Source organism: Eublepharis macularius, chromosome 11, assembly GCF_028583425.1.
Source record: "Eublepharis macularius isolate TG4126 chromosome 11, MPM_Emac_v1.0, whole genome shotgun sequence".
NCBI classification, from domain to species: Eukaryota; Metazoa; Chordata; class Lepidosauria; order Squamata; family Eublepharidae; genus Eublepharis; species Eublepharis macularius.
Window position 1 is genome coordinate 58,441,016 of NC_072800.1, and position 27,602 is coordinate 58,468,617.

Below are 27,602 nucleotides of genomic sequence, written 5' to 3' on the forward strand. Positions count from 1 at the left end.
TTATTCACGTTGTATTGTATAAAAAACTTTGTCTCTCTTCTCAGTATTTCCATATTTTCTCTTTCCTGTAACAAGTCCTCATTTATTCTCCATGCTTTCCTTTTTCTCTTTTTTCCAAATTTCCACATAATTGGGTTGTGATCTGAGCCTACCATCGGCATTATTTCTACCTCCTTAGTCCATAATGCTAAGTCTTTTGAGGCCCAGATCATATCAATTCTTGATAATGTAGAATGCCTTGCAGAATAAAAAGTAAACTGTCTGCTTTTAGGATATTCTCTCCTCCATACATCTTCAAGAGTCTCTTGTTGAATCAACTAAAAAAAAAGCTTTGGTAATAGTCCTCTTTTCTTTTGTGCCGTTGTAGTCTTTTTGTCTAGTTCCAAGTCTGTCACTCCATTGAAGTCTCCAGCAAGAATTATCTGGTCGTATACAAGATAATCTAAATGCTTCCTTAAATCCTCAAAGAAGCTTTCTTTTGCACCGTTAGGTGCATAAAGTCCGACTACCAACACTCTCTTTAAATTCCAAATACATTCCACTGCTACAAATCTGGCTTCCGCATCTCTCATAACAAATTTTGGCTGCAGCTCCTCTTTTATGTACAACACAACTCCTCTTTTTTTCTTGTTGGAGGCCGCTACAAATTCTTTGCCCAATTTTCCAGATTTTAAGTATTTTACATCCTGTTTTCTAATATGGGTCTCCTGCAAACAAACAATATCACATTTTTGTTTTAGTAGCCAATGAAAAATATTTTTCCTCTTATTCGGTGAGTTTAGTCCATTTACATTCCAAGATAATACTTTACACTCCATATTCATAGTTTTGTTGGTAAGTCTTTTTCATTGTCCTTAATAAATCTCTCCATCTCCCGCTCAGATCTGATGCGTTTTTTTGCCCCTCCAAACTCAAAGGACACTCCTTCCGGTAACTCCCATCTGTACCTGATATTCATGTCCTTCAAAGTCTGAATTAGCACTTTGTATTTTTTCCGGTCCAATAACACTGATCTGGGCAGTTCCTTCATTATGATAATCGTCTTGCCATCAATCTCCAATGGATCTTGAAATTGTTTTGTCACAATCCTCTCTTTCATGTTTCTAGTTGTAAACTGCACAATCACATCCCTTGGTAGTTTCCTCTGGGTTGCAATTCTCGAGTTCACACGGTACGCCACATCTAGGATAGCCACAACTTCCTCCTCCTCCTTCCCCAGGTATTCAGCCAACACCTCAGTCATCTGTTCTTGCGCTGACTTCCCTTCCACTTCTGGCAGACCACGAAAACGAAGCTGCTTCTCCATGTGTTTAGTTTCTGCAACTGACATCCTCCCCTTCACCAGTCTCATCTCTGTTTGTTGCGTGTCTATTAAATTCTCCATCGCGTCTTCTACTGTTTTAACTCTCTGCTGCGTTCCTTGTAATTCACTACTAATGTTTCCACGCCTTTTTTCACTTCTGACAGCTCCGACTTTACTGTCTGTGTAACCTCTTTAACCTCCTTAATAAGCTCCAATTTCGTGTCCTTAAGTTCTTTCATCATGTCTACAAGTTTTTTGTCCAGATTTTCTATTGCCGATTGCCACTCTTTTTTCGACATCGTGGGGCTTGCTTTAGCTCGCTCCCACGAATCTGCTCTCTTCCTTAGCTCCGTGGCGTATAATTAAACGGTTTCCTTTTTTCAAATGTCCCAATCTTTGCCAAAATTAAATTTTAAAGTGTCCAAAATGTCGGGCGTCTTTTCTCTATGGTTTCTCTATGTTGTTGTAATCCAAAATGGCCTACTTCCTCTTCCGCTGAAGCCGTGACCCTTCCCCTTTCAAAAATGGCGATTCCCTACTTCCTGTCCTTCGGCAAGGGCCGCTTCTCTCCAGCCACTCTATTGTTGTTACGCACTTCCTGTCTCCCGTCTTCCCACAGCAGGTCTCGCGATGGTGTCTTTTTCCCACAGCTCCAAAACCACAGGTATTCAAAACAATAGTCCGATTTTTGTAATAACTTCTTTAAACTTAGTCTCTTTTAAAATACAACTCCTGCCGAGTCTTCACCTCCTTTTCACTAGTCTGTTGCAGCTTAAAAATCTACTTTCTTTCCTCTCTGTTTTTGTCAATCTGTCCCGTTTCAAGAGATAGCGATCTTTACCTTCTCTTCACCTTTCTCGGGTTGTAATCGCTGTTTCGATCTTAAATTCTCCTCTCAGCTTCCTTCCCCGATCGAAGCTTGGGTATGTAGGTCTTATGCCAGCCGAATTGGCCCCGAAACTGCCGCAGAGATTATAGCCGACCCGTCGCAAGGTGGGACCTCAAGGATCGGGGGGGGAGACTCGTTGAGTAGAGCCCCCCCTTGTCCGAGATCTAGCTCACCCTAGGGTCTTGAGCGTTCTTTGCCTGCTCCCCGCCTGAGAGCAGTCGGCCGCGGGCTATTTTCACCCCTCCGGCCGGTTAAAACGGCAGTCCGGTCAGCTCCACAAATGGAGCTGCGTTAGACCTCCATGAATCCCAAACCGGAAGTCCCTGTATCATATACTCTGACTCACTTTAAACATGAAGTTCGGTTCATGTTGCACAGTTCAATTGGAAAACAGAGACAAGTTAGATTTCATTTTTAGAATAATACTTAATACAGTATAAGAATAAAAAGAAACAAGAGATAGAACACAATACTTTTTCCAGAAGCTCTGCCATTCTTCTAAAAATGTATATGACAGATTGAATACGCCATCCTTTCAATATAACTTGAACAAATGCAATTAAAGCTCAAATATCATTTCTCTAGGCCCAGTAAAATGATATTGCATGAGGGTCAGGAGCTGCTCCAATCGAGAGAGGAGGTTGCAAGGAGAGGGAGGCTTACAAAGACTTGATTGCTGATCACTGGCCATGGTGTGAGGGTGGGGCTGTCCTATGACTTCAAGAAGGGGATTTTCCAGTGTCTCACAAGGCCAGAGTTCTCAAAGAGGTTTACAGTATTTGAGTTCACTAGCACCTTAGAGATCAACAAGATTTTCAGAGTATAAGCTTTCAAGAGTCAAAACTCCTTCATTCAGATCTTTTGACTCTCTCAAAAGCTCATACCTGAAAAATCTTGTTGGTTTCTAAGGTGCTACTGGACTCAAATCCTGCTGTTCTACTGTAGACCACCATGGCTACCTACCTAAAACTATCTTCATAGGTGAGGACACTAAGGAGCATATAAAATGTGTGGCATCCTGTAGAAAAGAGGAGGAAGGATAGTTGATTATGAGGATTGATAGTCTGCTCCAAGCTGCACCAAAAGGGGGTCGGTAGAAGGAGGAGGATCTGAATGCTGTAAACCCCGCTCCCTTTCTGAGCTAAAGCAACAGGGCAGGCCAGGAACATGTTGAAAGCCCTGACCTTGGCTGGGGGGGGGAGCAGACACCCTGGCTTAAACCTCCACGCCGCAAAGCATTATGTGTATTATGAATCTGTCTAAATGTAGAGCTTGCCCCAATAATATATTTTTTTAATTTAAATCTAGTAGACAACTAACAAAATCTACAATAGAGTTATATTACTAATCTCAGAAATAACTTCCAAGATGGATCTTGCCATCTAGTTTAGGGACAGGGCCATGTCTCCATGACAGAACATCCGGCATCTAAAAAGATCAAATAGTGGGTAGGTAATACCCTACCTGAGACTCTGGAGAGTCACAGGCAGTCAATACAGACTTTGATAGACCTATGGCCTGACTGTCAGGATGCCTCCTGTTATACTCTGCAAGGTCTGTTTGATTCTGTGTGGCTCTGATGTTAAAAGTTGTTCTCTACTTGGAATATGACAGCCTGTTGTTATCTCTTTCTCAGCCTGCAGTTTCTCTTTTGCCTGGGCCTCATGGCCTTGGAGTTTCTCTCACATCCTCTCTGCTATGTCTTGCTGCCCATCTATTACACTTAGCTGTTTCCTGAAAGGGGGTGGGGTAGGAACTCTGGGGTTGGGGTCAGAATCCTATATATGTTGTATGCTTGTAGAGAAATGCCATTCCTGGCAAAGAATGTAACAGTGAATGAACTAGTAGCTAATCAAATAAAATACTTTAACCCATGCAGTTCCTGGACTCATGCAGTCTTTGAGAGTTACTTGGGAAAACCTTATGTTGACTTTGTGTAAACCAGTCTCATGTGTTCTTCTAAGCACTTTCTGCTGATGCACAAGATCCTGTGTCGATGCAAGAGCATTTTGCATCATAAGAAATTGTCAGCATTTTATATCTATTTTATTTATGTTATTTATAGTCCACCTGTCTCATTGAGACTCAAGACAGATTATGCCATGTAACTCAATATGATCAATGGCCAGGACATTCAATAAATGATACAATAGGGAATGGGGGGCAGAAATTTGAAAACAAGCAGAAATCCAATACAGAGCTGAAAAAATCTGGAAAAAACAATGAGCATGACATATTAAACAATGTGGAAACTACCCAGTAGGCGCAGACTTACAGCAATGGACGGTACACAGTTCTATAGTCTACAGTCCCTACCCTGTTAATCAAATCATATGTCTAATCTTTTTCCATACCATTTATAATAATTCAGTTTTGCAGAGTTTGCAGAAAGCCAGGAGGGTGGGAGCTTTCCTGATGCTTTCAGGCAGTACATTCCATAAGGCAGTACACCATAGAGAATGCACATGTACAGGCAGGTGTTGATTTTGCCCATTTGCAGGATGATACTTGCAGAAGGTGCTGCTCAAATGAACAAAGGTGCTGTGATGGAGCATAGGGAGAGAGGCGATCCTGTAAATATGAGGGGTCACAGTTGTGCAGAGTTTTTTATGTGATATTCAGAACCTTGAACTGAGCCCAGTAACTGATCGGTAGCCAATGATGTGATTGCAGAATGGGAGTAATATTCATGCTCCTGATAATGATCAAGTTACAGCACTCTTCACCAAATGGAGTCTCCAAGTTAACTTTGAAGGGAGACCTATGTCTTCCGTACTAGCATCACTTCCATCTTGTTTGGGTTCAGTTTCAATTTGTTTGCTTATGGCCATTTTACCACAGCTGTCAGACAGCAACTCAAGACCTCTACAGCATCACCAGGGGATTTGGATAACAAGATATAGAACTGAATGCCATCCACATACGGATTATATCCAATTCCAAAACTACAAATGATTTCTCCTAAAGCCTTTACATATAAGTTGAATAACATTGAAGATAGCTGGTCTTCACAACCCATTGAAACTGTTCCATGAGAAATGATTTAAACCAGTCCAAGGTTTATCCTGTTACCTACTTCTGCCTCCAAATGTCTCAACAGGATGACATGATCTACTGTATCAAGGGCTGAAGATAGATCATGAGGAGCCTTTGTCCTTTGTCTATATTCAGATGGAGGTTGTCAACTGAAGCCACCATAGCCATCTCCATCCCATAGCCCAGCCTGAAACAAGACTGAAAGGGGTCCAGAACACAAGATTTATGCAAGAAGACCTGGAGTTGGTCTGCTACTGCTATCTCAATCACTTTGCACAAAAAGGGCAGATTAGAGACTGGATGATAATTGGCTGCATCATTTGTGATTAGGGATAACCACCTCTCTGAGTGGACCAAAGAAGGTTCTTTGAGTTACTGACAGATCTACAAGAGACATCAAGGGCTCAGGTAACTGGTCTTTACATGATTATAGCAGCCAAGAAGGGTAAGGATCCAGTGCACAAGTAGTGGCCTTCATAGAGGCCAGGATCCTTTCAATATCCATCACTATGACTGGGTCAAAATGGTCAATAAGTGGACCAGATGATATGGAATCTGCAGGTGTTGATAGAAAAAAGAAACATAAGCAGGACTAGATCATACCAGTGGCTATCTAGTACAGCATCCTGTATTACTAAGTAGCCAACGCTGGCCCTGGAGGCAGAACAAACTAGACAAAGAGGCGAAGGTCTCCCCTGAGCATTAGCATTAAGAAGCTTGCTGCCTCTGAATATGAAGTCTCCTTTAGTAATAATTAGACATGGGCACGAATGGGGGAAAAAACCCGAACACCCAGTTTGTCGTTCAGTGCCATCCACGAACAACGAACATGGACGAACATGAACTGTTCCCGGACATGTTCATTGTTTGTTGTTCGTGGGGGCCAGAACCCCCCCACTTAGCCCCCCTCCCCTCAAACCCACTTACCTGGTCCTTTAAAGATCCCTTTAAACTATCAGCTGGCAGGCGGCAGGGGGATTCCCCCTTGCCGCCTGCCAGATGATAGTTTAAAGGGCCCTTTCCTGCCACGTGCAAGGGGCAGGGCCCTTTAAACACCCCACAAACAGACCTTCGCAATGTCCAATACCCGCCAAATTTGCAGGGGACATAGTCCTCACTATCCTCTGAAGACCCCCCCCCCCAAGTTTCAGAGAGGTTGCACTCCGGGAAAGGCATGATCCATGGGTGTCCCATTGGCTGTCATTTTCTCTTCACAGATGCAAAAATGGAACTCTCTGCTGGAAGTACTTTGAAGGGTTAAAGCTAGAAGGAAATCCAGAAGGAGTTCAGACAGAGTTCGGTCCTTCCCTGTCTCTGGTTGCCAAGGGGATTGATTACAGCAGGTGCCAGACTGTCTGGCTTGCCAAACGGCTGCCGAAGGCAATGAACGAGGCTTGCAACAACCACCTGTTTGTCTAGGATGGGGCCTCATGAACAGCTTGTTCGAGAACAGCTGATTAGGCTGTTTGTTGTTTTTTTCTGTTCGTAATGCTGTTCGTGCCCATGTCTAGTCATAATGGCCGGTAACCATTGATGGAACTATTCTCCATCAATTTATCTAAACCCTTTTAAAGCTCTCTATGGTAGTTAGCTGCCATCACTACATTTACTGGCAGCCAGTTTAATTACTTGTTGAAATACTTTCTTTGGATTGGCCTGAATCTATAGCCTATCAACTTCATTAGATATTCCCTGAGTTTTAGTGTCATTGGAGAGGGGGAGAAAGTTATGTCTGGCACTCCATGCATAATTTTATAAATCTCTATCATGTGTTGTCCCTCCAGCCCATTTTTTCTCTAACTTGAAAAGCCCTAGACTAGCTTTTTCTCACTAAAAATATGCTTTAACCCCCTTAGCTTGCCCAGTTCTGTTCTGCCCCTTTCAGTTCTGCAACATTGTTTTATAGTAAAATGACCAGAGATGTATAATATTTCCAGTGTGGCTGCACCATATATACAAGAGTATTACAATCCTGGGTCCAACTCAATGGCATTGAAATTGAAAGTGAAATTACTTCGCAGAAATATCTAGACTAGTGAAAGAAGAAAAGCTTTAAAAATGTAAACATGGGCAACAGGTATGAAGGCAACCGCAGTGGATATCCCACATATGTGAATTGCTTTTCAGTTGTAACAAAATCTCTTTGATCCTACAGAATCTTCTTTCACTGTGCATAATATAGCTGTTTCAAACCAGTATCTCTTACTCAGTCATATTATATGTAGTCTTAAAAAGAGTTCTCCATCAGGGACTCTTCCCTATAATGACTGGAGCAATCTTTGGTAAATGGAGCCTTCTAGTCATGAATATTAATTTGTATTCCAATGGAGAACATCTGGCTTGTATCAGAAATAATTATTATCTCCTTCTGACACATTTATGAGTTTTCCCTTCATTAATTTTTATCTGCAAAGTATTCATTGTTATGGTAGGTTGGTTTTAGAACAAACACCTGGTTTTTTACAACTCTTATTGGATTTGGAGCCCTTCAAGGTTTCAATCTGATAGCAACTTATATTTAACTAGGGAAGTGATTTAACTGTTTGTCATTTTTCATATAGTTTTATCATCAATGTTCTTTTTAGAGGTGCTCAAATTGCTTTGTAGAGGTTTCTTTCTATTTCTTTTTATAAAAAATATGTCTCATGTTCTGGTAACACAAAGAAACATATGAAAATATAAGAACAGAAAGAAATATGGGAAATATCTTTGAATCTCATTGCATAACACTTAAGGTGTTAAACGGCACAACCCTAAGCAGGTCTACTCTGAAGTAAATCCAATTACTGTTTTCTTAGTGTTGCTCCCCAAACCCTTTGCTCCTCGAACTGTACCCAAGCATTGTTTCTCTGGGTCCAGAACAAATTTAACATAGTCTCTCCACACTCACGCTATCAAGCCTGGCCTGCAAAGCAATCTGGACAGAAGATGAAGGAACTGCTGCTCAACAATCTGGATTCCATGTACCACTGCAGCTTCCAACTATTGGAAGCAAGTGGTGAGCAAATCAAAAGGAAACATGGTACCAACAGGCAACAGCAGGATGCAAAGGTAATCATTTATTGGCACTTTAGGGAAAAAAGTGAAAATAAAGCAGGAATGTTTTTAATTCCCCCCTGCCCTGCTACCCCTTTGCCAGCCAGTTTCCCACGATAGTGTGTACCTGCCAACACCCACCTTCTTCAGGGTTCACTATTGTGTGTGTGTAGTATAACTGTGGAAAAACTCAGTGGATCAATCATTTAGAAGGAGGACTATATTCTATGCAATTTTTGTGCTGCTAAATGGAAAAAGAGCTATTCCAAAGAGCCTGAAGCCCTCATTACAAAGAACAGGACCAAAACTCATGATAACAACAACAACAAAAAAACAGATTGATTAGATCCAAGATGGCAACACCTCATCCAGAAAAAAAAAAACAATAACAGTGCATAGTTCATTTGGAGACCCCAGATCCAACATGGGGCAATGGGTTGGATCCAAAGAATTGTGAATAGATCTTTTCCGTGTCTCTCTTCCATTTCTACAGTTCTTTGCTTCTCCTGAAAATGGCTCTAGAGGGTCAAGAACACTCATAAATAAAGTGTGATGTCATGCGGGGTCTTAAGTGGGAAATTCACAAAAAAACCAACAAGCAAGCAAAAGTGCCACCCACTTGTGCAAATGTTCCTTTGTATCCAACCCAAAGATTTTCAAAGACATGTTCATGTTCTTGTGCACACTAATGCACACTGATGCCCTTTTACTTCTCCGTATCAGGATAACAACTTGCATTGTACAAATAAACATTCCATTCTTTAATAACTTTTCTCATTAGTGTATTAACTGGCCATCAACACTCACTGGGATGAAATCTAACTAAACAGCATGTAGCCCATGTAGCATTCCAGCCTATTAATGTCCTCTCTCCCCTATTCAAAGAGGTTTGTTCAAAATGTGATGTGTATTCCACATGCTTCCTTTTAAATCAAAAATGCATGCAAGTCAAAGAAAGCAGAGCTTAAAGAGCTGTAAACAAAAGCTTCTGGTTTCAATTACAAACAGAAGGGGGCTTTAAAGAGGTCACATCCTTACACCAATAAATGTGCTGTAATACACTTATAAGTTAAGTCCCACTTTATTGTCTCTGTTTCAATTGCTGCCACCCAGGCATATTTTGCACTGTCATTTTGCTTCCTGTATCTCCATGCAGGATTTGATGAAAACATAAAATCCTGTATAAGTAAACATCAACATTGTTTTATGTTTTTTAAGCCATAAAACCCATACAACTGAAGCTGGCACCATTAGTAACACAATCTGCCTGGTTTCAAAGAGCATCCTCTTCTGTCAGTTTCGCGTACACAGGAGGCCCATATATTTAGTGGTTTCATAAGTGTTCAATAAATGTTTAAAAAGCAAGCAGAGATGAATAAAAATAACTTGGGACTCTCAAACTGAAAGACTCTGTCCTTCAGCAATATCAGGGTTAAAAATATATTACCTTCTATTGCCAAGAAACAAACAGTTATGTCTGTTTTTACACCTACAGCTCCATATTATTGATAAAGCTTAAAATCCAGTTATTAGAGCCATAGATGCTGTTGTGTTGGCCCTTTCAGTTCAAAGGAAGCATAAGGCATAATTGGCTATGCTGAAATATTGCCTATTGGCTATGCTGAAAGTGCCCCAGCCTATTGGAGAGCACAATGGAGTTCTTAAAAAGGGAATCCTGCCCTCCAGGCACAAGTATTTATTGTTGATTGCTGACCTACCCACCCTCCCTTCAGGGCCAAGCATGAATTTTTGGCTCTTTGGGGCCCACAGAGGTTTATTTTTGCTTCATGCTGTCCTGGCAAGGCTCAGGGTTTTGGATAGGTTAGGATTAGAAGCGGCTGGCAACAATAGAATGAATTGCTTAATATAGGTAGCATGAGTTGGCCAAGACTGAGTCATCTAAGGATGAAGGGCCATTCCTGAAACAACATATCTCTGTTGGGGTAGGATGAGGAAGAAATGCCCTTGGGGATAAGCATTATCACCCAAATGCTTTGTTGACTAACTGCTCCACACAGTTAATATGCAAGTGTAACGGACAAGACTGGCTCCTGTTCCATATCTCCTAAGAGACAACCAAAGGGAGTGGGCAAAATGCTGGGCCAATCAGAGTAAGTGTCCATTGGAGAAAAAAGAAGGCTTTTGTGAGACTGAGGGAGAGAAGGGTTGAGAGAGACCCTGCTAAGAGAGGCAGCAGAAAGATAGCAAGGCTGTTAATCTGTTCTTTTACTTTAAAACCTTCCCTGTTCAATCTCAGTATGTTTGTTAGTTTAAAATCCATTCACTTCTATGATCCTTCTTGTAAATTGTTTGTTTTGTTTTTGTCTAACCCTGGCTGGCTTGAGATTGTTAGCTGAGGGGAAATATCTGACACACACACAAATGCTCTGGTCAAGTTAAATGTGCCTAGTTAAATGGTGACAGCATATATTGAGGGAAAGGAACCGCTGAGTTCCCTTTTCCCCAGCAGCCCTGGGCTGTAGCTGGGTGAGAGGAGTTACATACAGGGAACTGACTGCCTGTCTGGTAGAGCACCTGGAAGATGAGACAGAGGACCCTGTAAGGATTTGGGTTAAGGGTCTCTTCCTGCTGTAGTGGAGGCTAGACAAGTGGCATGTGGCATGTGGCAGTGGACAGCGCCGGATCTAGGGTTGCCCGTGCCTGGGGCAACCCTTGGCCAACCACCTTGTGTGCGCGTGCAACACGCACGTGCTCCCCACACTGCATGATGACGTCACTTTGGTGATGTCATCACGCAGGGCGAACCAAGGCAGCATGCGAGGCTGGGAAGCCGCCTGTGCCATTCGCCTCCCCGCAGGCGAATGGCGCAGGCGGCCTCGCAGCCCCCCGTGCTGCTTTCGCCTGCCCTGCAGGACAGGGGGCAGCCAGCTTGCTGGGCACCCCCTGCCCTGCAAGGCAGGCAAAAGGCAGCTCGGCCACCCACACCATTCGCCTGCCCCGCAGGACAGGGGGCGACCAGCCGCCCCCTGTCCTGAGGGGCAGGTGAATGGCACAAGTGGCCCCGCAGCCTCCTGCACTGCCTTTTGCCTGCCCTGCAGGACAGGGGGTGTGCAGCAAGCCGGCCACCCACTGTCCTGCGGAGCAGGCGAAAGGCAGTGCGGGGGGCTGTGAGGCTGCCCGCACTGCTGCCTGCACCCTCTGGCAGCTGCTCCTGGTGCCCCCTCCCTGGGGCGCCGGGGGCAGACTACCCCCTTGCCCCCCCCCTTGATCCAGCCGTGGCAGTGGACTCCCAGCCTTTACTTGCCTGGGAAGTCCCAAACCTGTGAAGGAAGGTTTGGGGGAGGTGACAGAGAATGTAAAAGGATTGTGTTTCTGTGAGGGTGGGATCTACTTCCCCACTAGACCTGCCATAGCAAGCAATCAAGGCTGGTGTTTAGTGCTTATGGTAGGGTTGCCAACCTCCAGGTTGGGCTTGGTGTTCTCGAGGAATTGCAACTGCTTTCCAGACTATAGAGATCAGTTACTCTACAGGAAATGGCAGCTTAGAATGGCATGCTGTATGATATCATTTTCTTGCTGAGCTCTCTCCACTCCCCAAACTCCATCCTCCCTGGGCACCACCCCCAATTCTCCAATTTCTTCAAGCTGGATTTAGCAGCCCTATGGAGATGCGATCAGTTCCTAGATGTGTATAAGTGTATGTTCCGCACGAGGAGTCGAATCTGATGCCGTGTAGATTATGGAGGTGATGGATTGAAAGCAATTCTGGGAGTTTTGTTCCAGCATAGTTGGTGGTTAAATCCTTCAACCATCTATCAAGGAGGCTTGCCTCTAAGGGCCAAGCTACAAGTGACGAATGACACTTGAACAGCCAGTGGATTGAGTGGAGTGCAAGTGAACAGGGAGAAATACACTTGCCGTTCAAGTGTCATTCGTCACTTGTAGCTTCACCCTAAGATAGCCTGATTAATGGGGCTATCTTGAGGACCACACAAACCGCCACCTATTCTAGCATTGAAATAGCCACACAAGAGAACGTGGGCATTGGGATATTGAAGATCCAAGGCTTCCAATATGCCAGAAAGATTGTTCCAAACACTTTCCATGCTTCGGGAATTGGAGATTTTTGGAGGGAAATAAACATTGATGCAAAGAAGCAAACCAACCCACTTATCTTTAGAACCTGAATTAGGTCACATGAGTTGCTTTTCAAAAGCTGCAATTCAAATGGCAAATCGGTAGACACCAAGATTGCCAAACCCCTGCAGCCACAGCCCCTAGTTCCTAGATGTGATCAGTTCCATGATCTTAAAAAGCAAGCACACAGGATCCTGACTTGGGTTTAACCTTTCCCATCCACACCACTTTCCTGATCCAAAAAGACCTTGTAGAGCAGAAATGCAGCCAAAATACAGAATGCCCAAATAGCAGCTCTTTGGGTCCACTTCAGGCCAGGAAATGTGCAGAGGGAAAGACAGCAAGCCTGCTGTTTAAAGAGATAAACATTCAGAAGCTTTAACAGAATTTACAGCAGCGCAACTGAATGGCTGTTTTTTATTTATTTATTTTCTCTTTATTTATGTCATTTATAGTCCGCCTTTCTCACTGAGACTCAAGGCAGATTACATAGTGTGAGATTAGTACAATCAGTATCAAGGACAGGGTTTTTTTCTGGGAAAAGAGGTGGTGGAACTCAGTGGGTTGCCCTCGGAGAAAATGGTCACATGGTTGGTAGCCCCGCCCCCTGATCTCCAGACAGAGGGGAGTTTAGATTGCCCTCCGAGCCGCTTGGTGGCACGGAGGGCAATCTCAACTCCCCTCTGTCTGGAGATCAGGGGGTGGGGCCACTAACCATGTGACCATTTTCAAGAGGTTCCAGAACTCCATTCCACTGTGTTCCTGCTGAAAAAAAGCCCTGATCAAGGACATTTCCATACAGTATCAGATGAGTGAAGCTGCCATAGAGGGACATAGAGAGGGAGGCGGTCCCATAGGTATGCTGGGCCAAGGCCGTGAAGAGCTTTGTATGTAATTACCAATACCTTGAATTGTGCACAATAACTGATAGGTAGCCAATGGAGTGACTGTAAGATGGGAGTGATGTTCATGCTCCTGCTCACTCCTGTTAACAGTCGAGCTGCAGCATTTTGCACCAATTGGAGCCTCCTAGTTAGATGGCATTGCATTTAGCAGATGTGTTGAAGTAAAGATGAAGATATTCAATAGAATTTCATACTTCATTATACTCATTAGTATAATCTGGAACTGCTTTAATGCTTTCGGATGGAAAGAACTAAAAAAAAAGAACTAGGATACTTGAGCATACTTCTCCAACTTCCCATTCACAGTCCTCTTCTAGTTTGTCACAACGTTTTGTCCAGAATTTAAATGCAGTCAAAATCAATTATACAAGTGGAGTTGCAGAATTTGAATTGCTGGTGCTTCTCATATTGACCAAGATAATAACTGTGCCCTATGGGCTAGTTAGAGAGACTGAAGAGGCTTATCTCTTGGAATAGTATAGAGAGGCTGAGGTTTTTAAAGACTGATGATTGCATGCTACGGAGAATAACTGCAGCTCTTTTCTCTAAGCCTTTTTTTTCCCTTTGGTGTGCAACTGATGTGTTTATTTTACAAATGGACCTGAACATGCTGGGTTATGACAAAACCATGTGGAGAAAATCTCCTACTCATTGAATGCCTGTAAGCCAGAAGGCCTCTAGGATATCAGTTGCGTTCCAGGCCAATGATCTCCTGTTGCTTTATTTGGTTCTTGCTGGTACCCATTTCACTGCTGAGTGGACAAATGCGATTCACCCACACTAGAATCCTTGCCTTGAGGATTCAACACAGATGGGTCTGATCAGTCTGGTCTGTTTAAAAAACAGAACATAATCCAAGGCCTTCCTTCACTGATAGTGTTACTGTATCCTTCAGTCATCATGCAACAGCTGCTCCCTGTTGGAATTTACATTGCATTTATTTACATTTCATTTGGGGGGCCTTTTACCTGAGACACATATTTTCACTGAAGACAATTAAGAAATGAATTATCTCCCTACTGATAGCCTATTATACAAGCCTGTGCTTTGTGTATTGTGCTGCACATTGTGGTCATAGCCACAATATTCAAAATGAAATTAATATTTTGATATCTCTTCTGCAAATACAAGTTAATTAAATCCAAAATGAAAAAAAATATAACTCCTCTTTTTCTGATGATAGTAATAATATTGGTTATATCAAGAATCATCACTGGGCAGTTGTTACATTAAGGCAAAATCTTGCATCGATTGCTCTTATGAGAATGAATTCAAAGTCTTGGTTAAGGCTGTGGCTTAATTGGACAAGCACACACCTTTCCTCTCACATGTCTCTGTGGAAATGATGATGGTTTAATCCTACAGACCACAACCTGCAAAGAGGTATCTAGGCATCATCATGTACCAGAGTGACTTCTGGGCAGCCTCTAAACAAGAAGTGATTGCAAGAACTGATCACAAGGTTTAATGGGTTCATGGACAGATATTGAAGGGACACAGAATCTTGAGTCTCCAGTCAAAAATCTCAGGCTTATTTGTTGTTTTTAAGAATGTTTTTTTGGAGGTAGCAGCAGCAGATGGGGGCAGGGGAGTAGTGGCAAGAGATCATATGAGAAAACAGTGTAATTGTGTAAATTAGATGCATCCAAATTATTTGATTGTATCCAAGTAGTTTGTAAGACAACTGACTCTATCCTTACTTGTACCAACAAACACGATGTGTGTTTCAACAACTGCACATTTGTTCTTCTATATATGAAACTTTAATCATGAAAACTATAAGATGAGTAATGTTGGAATGTGCCTGCCGGTTCAGAAGTACTGCAGCTGCAACATAGATTTTATTAAAGAAGATTGGTATAAAATAAATCTTTTCACTACTTTCAGCTGTCCTGTAAGTTCATAATTACTGAGGTTGCTTTCAAATACGACTAATAAAAGATTTCTATAGAGTTATTTCAGCTGAAACTATATTGCTGATTCCTTGCTATTAGGAAGTTCAATCACATACCATATTCTCATATTCAAGTAAAGTAAAAAAATAAATAGAAATAAAAGGAGGGAAGATGGCTGTAGCATAGATGCAATGCCTGGCATTATTTATAGTTCTTTTCATTTACCTTACAAAAATAGCATCTGTCTGATTTTTTTTGTCTTTAAAAGATCTAAGATCTAATTTATAATCACACCCCTTATACTGTTCCTATATTATTCAAAGGCTTCCTTTCTGTTTTGCTAATTGTCACTTGCAAGCTGGAATAAAATTTTTATATACCATCTAAAAGCCATATTATAATACTTAAACCTAGCTGAACAGATAATGTATACTGCCCGCACAGCCTGAGAGGTCATTGAAAGTTCATCTTTTTCTATCCTTTTTAGTCTGCAATGCTACATTTATTGCTGTGCACTGTTCTGTGTGCTTTCAACTGCATGCTTCTACACCCCTCTTTTAAGTAATTTATGTTTCTATTTACTATCTATTGAAGCCTTTTGCTTTTTCTTATCCTGACTATCCACTACACAGTAATAAATTTTATGCCATAGTCAGTGTGCTGTGCATTAAAGGCCAGAGCACACTTCTGATGTTGCAAGTCATGTGACACAGCATGTTATATTGTCTTTGAAATATTTTGCTGTGGTCTGTTAGGAACAGAGAAGCTTTGGCGTCCAAATTGTCAGTAACTTTGTCCAAATTGTCAGTGACTTCTTTATGAATTGATATAGTTTTATTCTCTACATTTATGTTTGTGGAATATTCAATATGATTTGATCCAGATTATAGAAATAAATTGCCTGCTTCAGAAAGAAGAAAAAGAACATGCCATCGAGTGGCAACTGACTTATGAGGACCACTTCCACAGTGTCAAGAATTTGAGGGGAACAAAAAGACTCAGTAGTCCGGCGGGTGTGTGGTTTTTTTTTTTTTTTTTTTTTGCAGAACTGGGATATAAAACCCAATATAAAACCCAATCCTAACAGAGAACCCCTAAACTTAGCAGGGTTAGTTAGCATGCCAGTATTCACCCCAACTAACCCCTAGCAAAGAAGCTAGGGTAAACAAAACTTCAGGCTTTACTGGACTTTAGCTGACAGTCAGAGATGCTGAATCTACATAAAGATGTTAGGAAGGTAGCTAGAACAAACTATGTCTGGACATCAGGTTAAGTTGAAGCCAGAAGCCAAAACACAACACAGTTATAAAGAATATTTTGTTTTATTAAAATTGTGCATAAAATTGGGCATATTTGTTATATGTTAAATGTTATATTATATAGGTAAAGCAATAAAACTAGCTAAAACCTATAGTATACTTACTGGCAGAGTTTTACATGGGTAGCCATATTGGTCTGCAGTAGAACAGCAGGATTTGAGTCTAGGGGTACCTTAGATTTTCAGACTGTAAGCTTTTGAGTGTCAGAGCTCCCTTTTTCACACTCATATCTGAAGAAAGTATCAGAAATAGGTTTTTTTAATTCATTAAAATAACCAGAATACAGATATATACAAAAGATACCAAAATCTATAAAATACATTATCAAACTAAATTCATTCATCTTGTCTCCACAGACATAGAAAACTCTTCACCATCAACTGACAATAATAGTACTATTTCCAATGATATAATGCCTAGTTCCATTCTTTGTATTGCTCTTGACCATAAAAAATCTATACTATAAGTATCTCTATTTTTCTGATAAGCGGTTAACTTCACTAAAGTATAGATCTCCTTTATTTTTAACAACCAATCTTGTAGCTTAGGAGCAAAAACCAGCCTGTCAACAGTAATCATATGTAAGGAAACCAATTGCTGATGTCTAGATAAATCAGGTAAATAATTCAGCAACAATGTCTCTGGTTTATGGGGAATTTGTTCTTCCAAACCTGTTGATATAATTGTCACCACTTGCTTCCAATTACTGGATGCACGTATACACGTCCGCTACATATGAAAGATATCTGCCTCATCTTATACCATCAGTGAAAATAAATTTCCATGCTGAATCATCCAAGTTGGAGTAGCATGGAGAGTGCAACAGGGGTGGTCACTGGTCACCCCTCACGCAAAATTTGTGTGGGGTGCAAGAGACTGTGCTGTGCCCTTGGGGAGGCTGCCTGCACCGCCCGTGCACTGATGGGGTAGCTGGCTTGCTGGGCACCGAGCCAGCCTTCCTGCAGTGGGCCGTGCAGGATGCAGCTGCCCCCCTTCACAGCAGCTGCCCATGCTGCTGCAGTGAGCTTGGCCCACTGTAGGTGTCAGAGTGTCAGTTTGCTTGTCAGTTCTCTAACCAGAGCTATGCCATATTCACATGCTATAATCTGTAGTTGTTTAGTTTTCTCCCTCCAGGCCCAGGTGCTGCCCAGGCCGCATAAATCCATGGGAGCAAAGAATTCTTATGAACCCATTCCGGCTGACCTTGACGTCCTCGCCTTCCCAGGCCTTCTAGACAGGACTAAGGGGGGAGGCTGGGAATGGGTGTTTGAAATGTTGTTACTTTCATTTTATGTGTCATTCTCAACAAAGCTTTCGTTCAGCCTAGGCTTTCCTAATCCTTGGAATATGGACACTTGTATCCTGAGCATTGTCTTTCAATAAACCTTTTGGAATCAAGAAACTTTGTGCTTCTTGCAGAAGGGGGAGACACACTCTAGATAACTGGGATTCTATAGTCTGACAGTAGGAAGGCCAACTCAGCACCCAGTGAGCCAGCTGCCCCATCAGCGCACAGGCAGCATGGGCTGCCTCCCCAAGGGCACGGTACAGTCTCCACTCTGCCACAGCCATCTGCACCGCCACACTTTGGGAGGCCGCTTTTGCTGCTTGCAGCTGATGGGGCAGCCGGCTCGGTGCCCAGCAAGTGCCTAGCGAGCCAGCAGCCCCATCAGTCACAAGCAGTGAAAGAGGCCTCCCAAAGGGCGCAGGCGGCTGTGGCAGACAGGAGTGATCATTGGGTTGGTCCAAGAGCACACGCGCGAGAGGGCTTTCCTCACCCTGGGCCCTCTAGAGGCATGCTACACCACTGCCAAATTGTTGTCTATATTTTTTTTGCCACCTACTGTGAAAGGTTTGATCAGATTTGAGCATCATTTTCAATAAACAAGAATGCATACTAGATATAATAGCTTTATCATATGCTAAAAGCAATTTGTCAAATTCATTGGCCTTAAAACGACTCTTTTTTGTATCAGTTTGCAAAGGTACCCTCTAACTTGGAGAGATTCAAATACTGAAATGCTAGGTTCTAAAGTATCTTTAATATCATTATACAAGATCACTTGGTTGTCAATTGTCAAGTTTCTATAATCACTAAATCCTGAAAATTCCCACCTTCTCAATGGTAGAAATTCTGGGCTCTTTTTATCAATCATATCACTAATAACAGATTTTAGGGGTGAGAATCTTGGAGACAGTTCATTTTTAACTCGATTCCGTACGTCAAGTGGTATTTAAAAGAGTTATATTTCATTTAATTGATTGATTGATTGATTGATTGATTGATTGATTGATTGATTGATTGATTGATTGATTGATTGATTGGATTTTTAGCTGGCCCTCCCCACAAGCAGGCTCAGAGCAGGTTACAATCATAGATAAATTACAACAAATAAAATCAGTAAAATACAACTCAGTACCAACATGGATTTCAACATTCCAGGTGGTGCACCCTTCCCCCTTTCCCTGCCCAGCATACACAAGGGAAGAAAAGGGTGGAAGTGTGGGTTGGTGAACCTTTAACTCCTCAAGCATGGGGAGGCAGATGGACCATATGCTCCCCCGCCCCCACTGGCAGGAGACCGGCAGGGAGGCTACTTAGATGGATCCAGTGCTGGCCTCAACCATATGCCTGGTGGAACATCTCTGTCTTGCAGGCCCGCCAAAAAGATACAAGATCTTGGTGGGCCCGAGTGTCTTCTGACAGAGAGTTCCACCAGGTTGGGGCCGGGACAGAAAATGCCCTGGCCCTGGTTGAGGCCAGCCAAGCCTCCCTGGGGTCAGGGACCACTAGTGGGTGTTTACTTGCAGATCTAAGAGCTCTCCGAGGTACATATGGGTACATTTACTAGCAGAGTTACATAGGGCCAAGCTACAAGTGACGAATGACACTTGAACGGCAAGTGTATTTCTCCCTGTTCACTTGCCCACCACTCAATCCACTTGCCATTCAAGTGTCATTTGTCACTTGTAGCTTGGCCTTTAGTCAGATGTATTTCCCCCAACATACAGTAATTAATCCCCAGGCAATCAAATTGTAGAAAAGATAGAATTTACAGTATATTGATGTAGATTACATTCATGCCAATATTTTGGAGTAGAAAGAAAAAGTCCTAGACTAAATAGTCACTTTCCCTATAAATACCATGGCTAAATAGTCCATCAGCAAGGCTACAAGTGGGTCTTTGGATGAGGCCTTCAAGGCAGGACCTCTGAGAAATACATTCTTCCTCTTTGGAAGGCCGTCTTCCAAGAGACATAGAGACAGTCAGGAGGTGTTCCCACCTTAATCAAAGAGAAGCAGCTTATTATCAAGAGAGTTACTGTAAGAGTCCCCCTCGATGGGCACTTCTTCTCGTCACCACACCGTGGAGCCCCCTACAGGCCCGGCGGTGCACCTCCCCTTGGGCCGGCCCCCCTCCGGCTGACTAGGGGTACTGCCTGGCTGCACCGGATGGGGGGGGCGGTGCGTGTCTCTCTTGGCCTCAGAGGGTCTGGCGGGCAGAGGACAGGCCTCTGACAATTCCATCCCCTAGGGAGTGCTGGCCCTTACTGCAGGGTCAGCTCCTCCTTTTCACTCCCCCCCGGCCAGAGAACCTCCACCCCCTTTTATCCCCCACCCCCCAAACCAATTCCACCACCTGCGCTACCGCCAGCCATACCAGCCCTCCCCCGCCCCAGGCCCTGGTAGGGCCGAGTGCCGCTTTCCCAATGCCCCCATTTGCTCCCGCTGGGGTGGGGCAGGGACCTGGCCTCTCAGGCTCTTGCTGCCGCCAGATGCGTCGGGGCGGTGCCTCCCTCAGCGTTCTGCTGGCCTTTCTCTGCGGCCTGCCGCCCGCCATGGCCCCAGTGGTGTTGTGCACCCGTAAGGGCCACTCGCCAGCAGCGGGGTGGGCTCCTCAATCCCAAGCACTGGTGGGGCCTCCTCCAGGCTGGCTGGCGCCCCCTCGCCCTCCTTTGGCCCTGGTGTTGCCGGCTGTCGGGCCACTTCCCACTGGGCAGCCCATCCTCGGGTCGCCCGGTTCCTTGCCGCTGGGTTCCGCATTGCCATGCCTGGCCCCGGCGGCGGCGGCCCCCTTGCCTGGATTGTTGTTGGCTCGGCTGGAAGGCTGGTGAGTCAGGCCCTGGGGTGGAGAGGCCAGGACGGGTGGCTGTGCCATCCCCAGAAAGTTACATATATACAGAGAGAGACATGCAGTGTCCCTCAATGTCCAAGGCATGCTGAGTCCCCGATTCCATCAGAAGGGAGCTCTGACTCTCAAAGACTTACACTTTGAAAATCTTACTGGCAGAGACTTAGTCAGCATTCAGTTTCCAAAAACCAAGGCATCAGAAATAATTCAGAAGATAAACTGCTCCTTAAAATGACAAGAAAAAATTGGCTGGAGGAAGATTGAATGGTGAATGGTTAGGAATTACTAAAAGTGTGTTTATGTTTTGCTTCACATATACCTGCAAAAGTATATTTGACCTGGACAAGATGTAGGCAAAATATGTGCAGAAGAGGTAGTTGCAAGAAGATGGTGTGAATGAACTTCTGACCTGCAATTAAAAGGTGGGGGCAGCATCCAGCCAATGAAAGTTCAGAGGAATCCAAGGAGAGAGAAGCCCAGGGGAAAACATACCATCCCAAGCATCCATGTTTGTTTCTATTCTTTTCAATGGAGACAGAAGCAAAGCTAGGCATGAATCTGGGTACTAGCTTCCTCCTTGCCACCTAGATTGCCAATCTCAAGATGGGGACTGGAGATCTCCCATAATTACAACTAATCTCCAGAGACTACAGAGATTAGTTCCCCTGCATAAAATGGTTCCTTTGGATGGAGGATGTTATGGCTTTATACCCCACTGAGGACCCATCCTCCCCAGACTTCACCATCCAAATATCCAGGATTTCCCCCAGCCAACTCTATGCCACCCCTGTATTCTTCTTGCCATCCTGAAAAGACCAAATTCCCATGGATGAAGAAATGTGATGTGGTTTGTATTCTTCTACTTGGTTATTTGCTGTTGCTAGTAAAAGGTACAAGCAGCCCCATGGCGCAGAGTGGTAAGCTACAGTACTGCAGCCCAAGCTCTGCTCACGACCTGAGTTCAATCCTGGCAGAAGCCATGTTCAGATTGCTGGTTCAAGGTTGACTCAGACTTCCATCCTTCTGAGGTTGGTAAAATGAGTACCCATTTTCCTGGGAGTAAAGTGCAGATGAATCAGGAAGGAAATGGCAAACCACCCCGTAACAAAAGTCTGCCAAAAAACGTTGTGATGCGACATCCCCCCATGGGTCAGTAATGACTCAGTGCTTGCACAGGGAACTACCTTTACCTTTTTACCTAGTATAAGGTACAATTGTGCTTAATGGTCTAGTTTGATTTGTAAATCTGACCTGGTGTCTGCAAAGTTGGTCATGCTCTCACTGGAGTTCTGTAAAGAACCTACAAAATAGGCCTAATCTGTAGAGTTGAGCTTAGTGCAACATCCCAACCATACAAAACAAAAACTATTCATATCCGTTCAGAGTTGTCAGGCCTTCCTCTATGGCTATAGACATCTCACTGGCAATCCACTCTTCCTACTTGCATTTCATGCAGCATGACATCACATTGGGAGAAAATCCAGAGATAATATCATGTCGCTCTAGGAATTGCCAGAAACTCTATGATTTTACCATCAGCTGGCACCCCTATTATTCATCCATATGCAGAGCTAGCTTAGCATGGTAGTTTTCAAGAATAGGTACAGTGAAAAAAATAGGAAAATAACTCCAAAACTTCCATCTATGAGTTTTACAGTCATACAGTGATAAAATTCTCCAGCTAAACTAGCAAAAGACTGTCTCAGACCAAAGCTACATGTGACTTTCTTCACGAGGAGAACACTTGATTTTTCTTGCAAGTTTACCTGGGAAGTGAAGTCCAAGTGGTCCTTCCCCTTTCTGTTAGAATCGCTGCCTGAAGAGCCACAAGAGAGCTTCGTTTGGGGGCAGGCAGCTGCTACTTTCTCTAAGGGCATCCTGTGGGCTGCCTGCTCCCAGGGAGCTGCTCTGGAAGTGGCAGTGTCGGTGAAGCTTCAGCCGAGTGACAGCGGAAGAATCTGCAGCAGATCCTTCCACTGTTACTGCAGCTGAAGCTTCACCGATGCGGCCGCTTTCTCCAGAGCAGCTCCCCGGGAGCAGGCAGATCACAGGATGCCCTTGGAGAAAGTAACAGTTGCCCGCCCCCAAACGAAGCCCTCTTGTGGATTTTCAGGCAATGATTCTAACAGAGAGGGGAAGGACCACTCGGGCTTCACTTCCCAGGTAAACTTGCTAGAAAAATCAAGCGTTCTCCTCGTGAAGAAAGTCACTTGTAGCTTTGCTCTCACTTACTGTCTCATAACATGGAAAGAGATGTCAGTTTCCCTCCCCCATTTCTCAGCAGTCCTCAAAACTACAATGTGCACAAACCCTAAAGATTTCATTTTTACACTCAGTGCTGTACTAACAAAAGTCCAATTCTTTTCCAAGGTGTCTATGCTAGCAGTGCACTTTGGCAATCAACCCGCTCAAGAAGCAAGAGTAATTTATACAACAAGAAACTGTAAGCATTTTAAACAAATGAACATGTAACAGATTTACAGCCCTTGAACAACAGGATGTCAGAATAAAAAGCAATGTAAAAATAGCCACTTCAAAAAAAATGTTTATTAAAGCCCTTGTCTCCACAGCAGGTAATAAAGAGGGAAAATGCCATAGCAGCCACCTTTACAAGTCATTTATTAAAATGCATCACCTCAATTGTACAGAAAGAAAACACTTTACCAAGAGCCTTAGAATGAATTTATACAACTATACCCCAGTAAGAAAGGCTATTTAAAAATGAATTTGCAACATGGCAAAGTATTAAAAAGTGTTTCAAAAGCTGTGGGGAAAGAGGTGAAAACCCTTCTTTGTAAAAGAAATAACAGACTGCATTGTGTTACTTACTTAAGAGAAGAACCATTGATTTTGAAGACTATGGCTAGAACATGTAGTAGCTTTAGCAAAGTCTGTAGTGGTGAATTTAATCACAGGGTTATTGTTGGTCAGTCTGGGTCTAGAACTAGACAATACTAACCTTCAAGCTGTTTAAATATGTGGTTGTTTTAAAACTATACTTATAGAATTCCATTAAACCATATTTAACTTTCTAACCTATCTTCCTTGAACATTTCATCCCATCCTTCTTCCATTTCATCCCATCCTTCTTCCAAAGAGTTCAGTGTATCATGCATGGCTTTCTCTTCGCCAGTTTATTCTCACTGCAACCCTGGTATATAGGTTAAACTGAAAGAGGGTGAATGCTCTAATGTTCTCCAGTAACCTTCTTGAGGTTGTGAACATGGGACTCCAAGATCCTAGTCAGCACTTCACCAATGATTCTTTGTAATACATTTAGAGTTAAAATGCACATGCATGGATTTAAGTAGAATTTATTGATTACACTGCATAACTTATTAAATCTCCACTTCCTCTTCTGAATGGGTTTCTGAAATGTCTGGCCCACTGGGTTTATTCATTTGGTGTTTTTTGTAATTTGATTTTTATACCGCTTCTCTTCAATTAAGATCTCAAAGTGGTTCACAACAAATAGTTAAAAACCAGTACAAATATAAAATATATTCAATAAAATCACAATAAATCAACAGCCTAATACAAATATTTAAAAATCACTCTAGTCCCAACCCTAGCATATACAACTCTGTGAATAACATAAAATTGCAGATCAATGAAATGCACAGTAATTTGCTGTATCTCGTAGGAGAATATCAGATACCACCATTTGAGCATTCCTACCCTAATCCCAAGCTCAGTATGAATGTGGGCCATGCTTTGCTTTTTCATACCTACACTTAATGTATATAGAGATGCCAAATAATCACGAGGCACAACTGGGCTTTGAGAGGGGTGGAGCGACCTTCTAAGGCCTCTGGCTCCACCCCTTCAAGCAATCCCTGGATGCCTGGGAAAGCACCAACTGCCTCCTCATCTGGGGAGGCAAATGGCAGCCCTCAGTCGCAGCAGCTCATACCATATTCCCTTGTGAAACAAATTAATTCCATTCTGTCTGAAAAGTAGTAGAAGTGAAAATATTATGCCAGGGTGGGGAACAGAAATCCCTTCTAGGATAACAGCCCTCTGCAAGTCACAGTTCATTTTACACCTAGTCATGTCAACTTTGTTACACTTTCTAACTTTCCACAAAACTCATCATTTGTAAGGGATGTAGCTCAGTGGTAGAGCATCTGTTTTGTATGAAGGTCCCAGGTTCAGACCCTTGCATGTTCAGCTAAAAGGATCAGGCAGCAATAAAACAGTTTCAAAAGTTTAGACCACAACATCAGTATACAAGGGTAGAGCTCCCTAAAAACTGCTGGATCCTTAGGGGCTTGGTGACTAAGTGTCAGCTCAGAAGTATGACCTAAATAATTCTATTCTAGATGAACCACTAACTACTACTAACACTTGAGGGGAAGGACCCTCCTAAAATACAGGAACAGATAATGAAACAGATGTCTCCACAGCATTCCATGCATCTCCATCTACTTCATACTGGCACTAGTACCCAACTGGGATCCCATACATGTTCAAGTCACCTTTTGTGTGGTCTAGAACACAATTTAATACACTGATCTTTTTTGCAAGGGATGTGGCTCAGTGGTATGCATACTGTTTGGGGATTGAGGCTTTTTTAACCACAACATAGGGTTGCCAGGTCCTCCTGTCCTCCCAGTGGGAGGTGGGGGACCAGACACTTATCTTCCCCCTTCTTTTTTGCACATGCTTCCTGTAATTGACATCATTGTACAGACCACAGCCACCCCCAGGAGCACTCCCTCATTCTGCAGGGGGCCAAATCGGGCCCAATTCAGCCCAAATCAGACCCGAATCAGGCTGGATATGGGCTGATTTAGTCTGAATCAGACCATGGCAGAATGCGGCTGTGCTCTGCAGAGGCCTAATTCAACCTGAATCCAGCCGATTTGGGCCAGATCAGGCTGCTGTGGAGCACAGGAGCACTGTGCTCTGCAGCAGCTTGATCCAGCTCAATTTGGGCCGAATCTGGCCCAATTCAGGCCCAAATTGACCCGATTCAGGCCTGAATCAGGCCCACAGGAGCATGTAGCACTGCCCAGGAGCACGCTCCCAGGAGGCGCGTTCTTCCGCTGCCAGTCGGGTGGAGGATGGGAGCGGGGGATCCCCCACCCCCAACAGGGGACTGGCAACCCTACCACAACACCTGAAATAAAACCAATTCTCAGTACTTTTTACAGTTGGTCTTACAGCATAACAAAGCTTTCAGAATACTTGGAATGTCAACATTCTGGACCTCTTCAACAAAAAAGCCCAGTTTCACAGCAACTGTCCTAAAAGAATGTATGCTAAATTCCTGCACAAGTAGCCCAGCCCCTAATTAGGCAGAATGACTGAAAGTCTAAAATTGAAAGTGTGTATGTGGACTCATGCTGAAATAGGCAGCTATTGATAGGTACTGTTCAAATATTGCTGCACAGCAGAAACAAGATATAAAGGCCCAGTTCTTGATTCTGTTTACAAACATGATACTGCGGAGAATCTGCCTGCTCATTGAGCCTTCATTTAGTCCTGTACTGCAATTGTCCTAAGGTTTAGGATCAGGTAAACAATCATTGGCAGCATATTTTTACTCTACGAGGGGGGTAATTTCCAAATTCTTCACTTCCACCTCCCATTATTCCCTACAGTTTCTCAGCTTGTTTTCTGAAAGGCTCTATAAAACTAGATGGAATCTATTTTCTTCATTGCTCACTGTGATCTTCTTTGCTTATTACAAAACACAGTTCTTGTCAGAGTCTTTCTTCTTGGCCCCCATGTTATTTCACTGAGATACATGTAAACTATGGTTATCTGCCACAGAACATAAAATGGCAGTTCCCCCAATGCTTTGCACTTCCACATAAAATGGAACCTTGATCTCTCAGTACTCTCATGTATGATTTGCTTCTGTACTGCTGTGACAGACTGCATATTATAAAAAGTACTACACACAGAGATGCAGACCTGTTAAGAGTTAATCCCTCACAGAATCTGAGATCTTTGAGTGACAAGCTACTCTGATTGGGTAGTATGAGCGGGAAAGAGGAGGGTCTGTTTTTCAACACTGCAGACAGAGACCCAGCATGAAGAGTTGGGAAACAGTACTAATGGAGAGCAGTTTTAACACCAGCAGGAGAACTGGGAAAAGTTGGCAAGGAGGTTTGGTAAATAGGTGCAGACTCCCAAATGGGTCAAAGAAAGGGGATAGATCTTCTAATAAGAGGAGATTTCCCCTACCCAGTCAAACAGGGAGGGAGGTCTGAAAAGTGAAGAGGTCCCTGGTTGGGTGTGGTGGATCCCTGGTTGGCCTGTGGAGACCTTCAGATTCAGTTAACAATTGAAGGAAAGCACAGGTGTGTGAAGAGAAATGGACTGGGGTACTACAAAGTGTGAACTAGCATTCTTAAATCCAGAAGAGAAAGAATACTAAAAGAAAGTATAGTAGGATGCTTGGGGGAAAACAAAGGAACCAAAGCCTCAGAATATTAAGCCTTGAGCAGCCCAATTCTAAGGCCTGACCCAGTGCCACCACTCGCATATCAACATAAAAGTGGTGCTGCTCCACCACTCCCTATGGACTTTTGCAGGACAGCCATGCCAGCACCAGAGCTTGACAAGGTGAGGTGCAGCCACTGCCAAGAGCACCTGCCCGCCATTCAACCCCACCCACACCATCCAATGGCAGCACAGCTCCCCTGAGCTGTGGATGTGGCTGCCCTGAGGTGCGGATAGGGCAGCCACTTCCTTGCCCATCCAATCCCCATTTCTGATGAGCGCCAGGCCAGTGGTTGCAGCTTTGGGTGCCTGCAAATCCCCCCCATCGCTGCCACCACTGTGAGGAACAGGTTCCCTTTCCCTGAAAAGTGGGACCAGAAAGGCAGCAGGACCTGGTGAGGGTCGCACTTGCAGCCTGCAGCACTTGGGATCAGCTTCCAGGTTCCAGAGAGGCAGGTGAGAGGGGTTATTCAATTAGTGACAGGAGTGCCCAGAAGGCCTATTGGAGTTGATGAGAGTGAAAAGCGCCCACAGA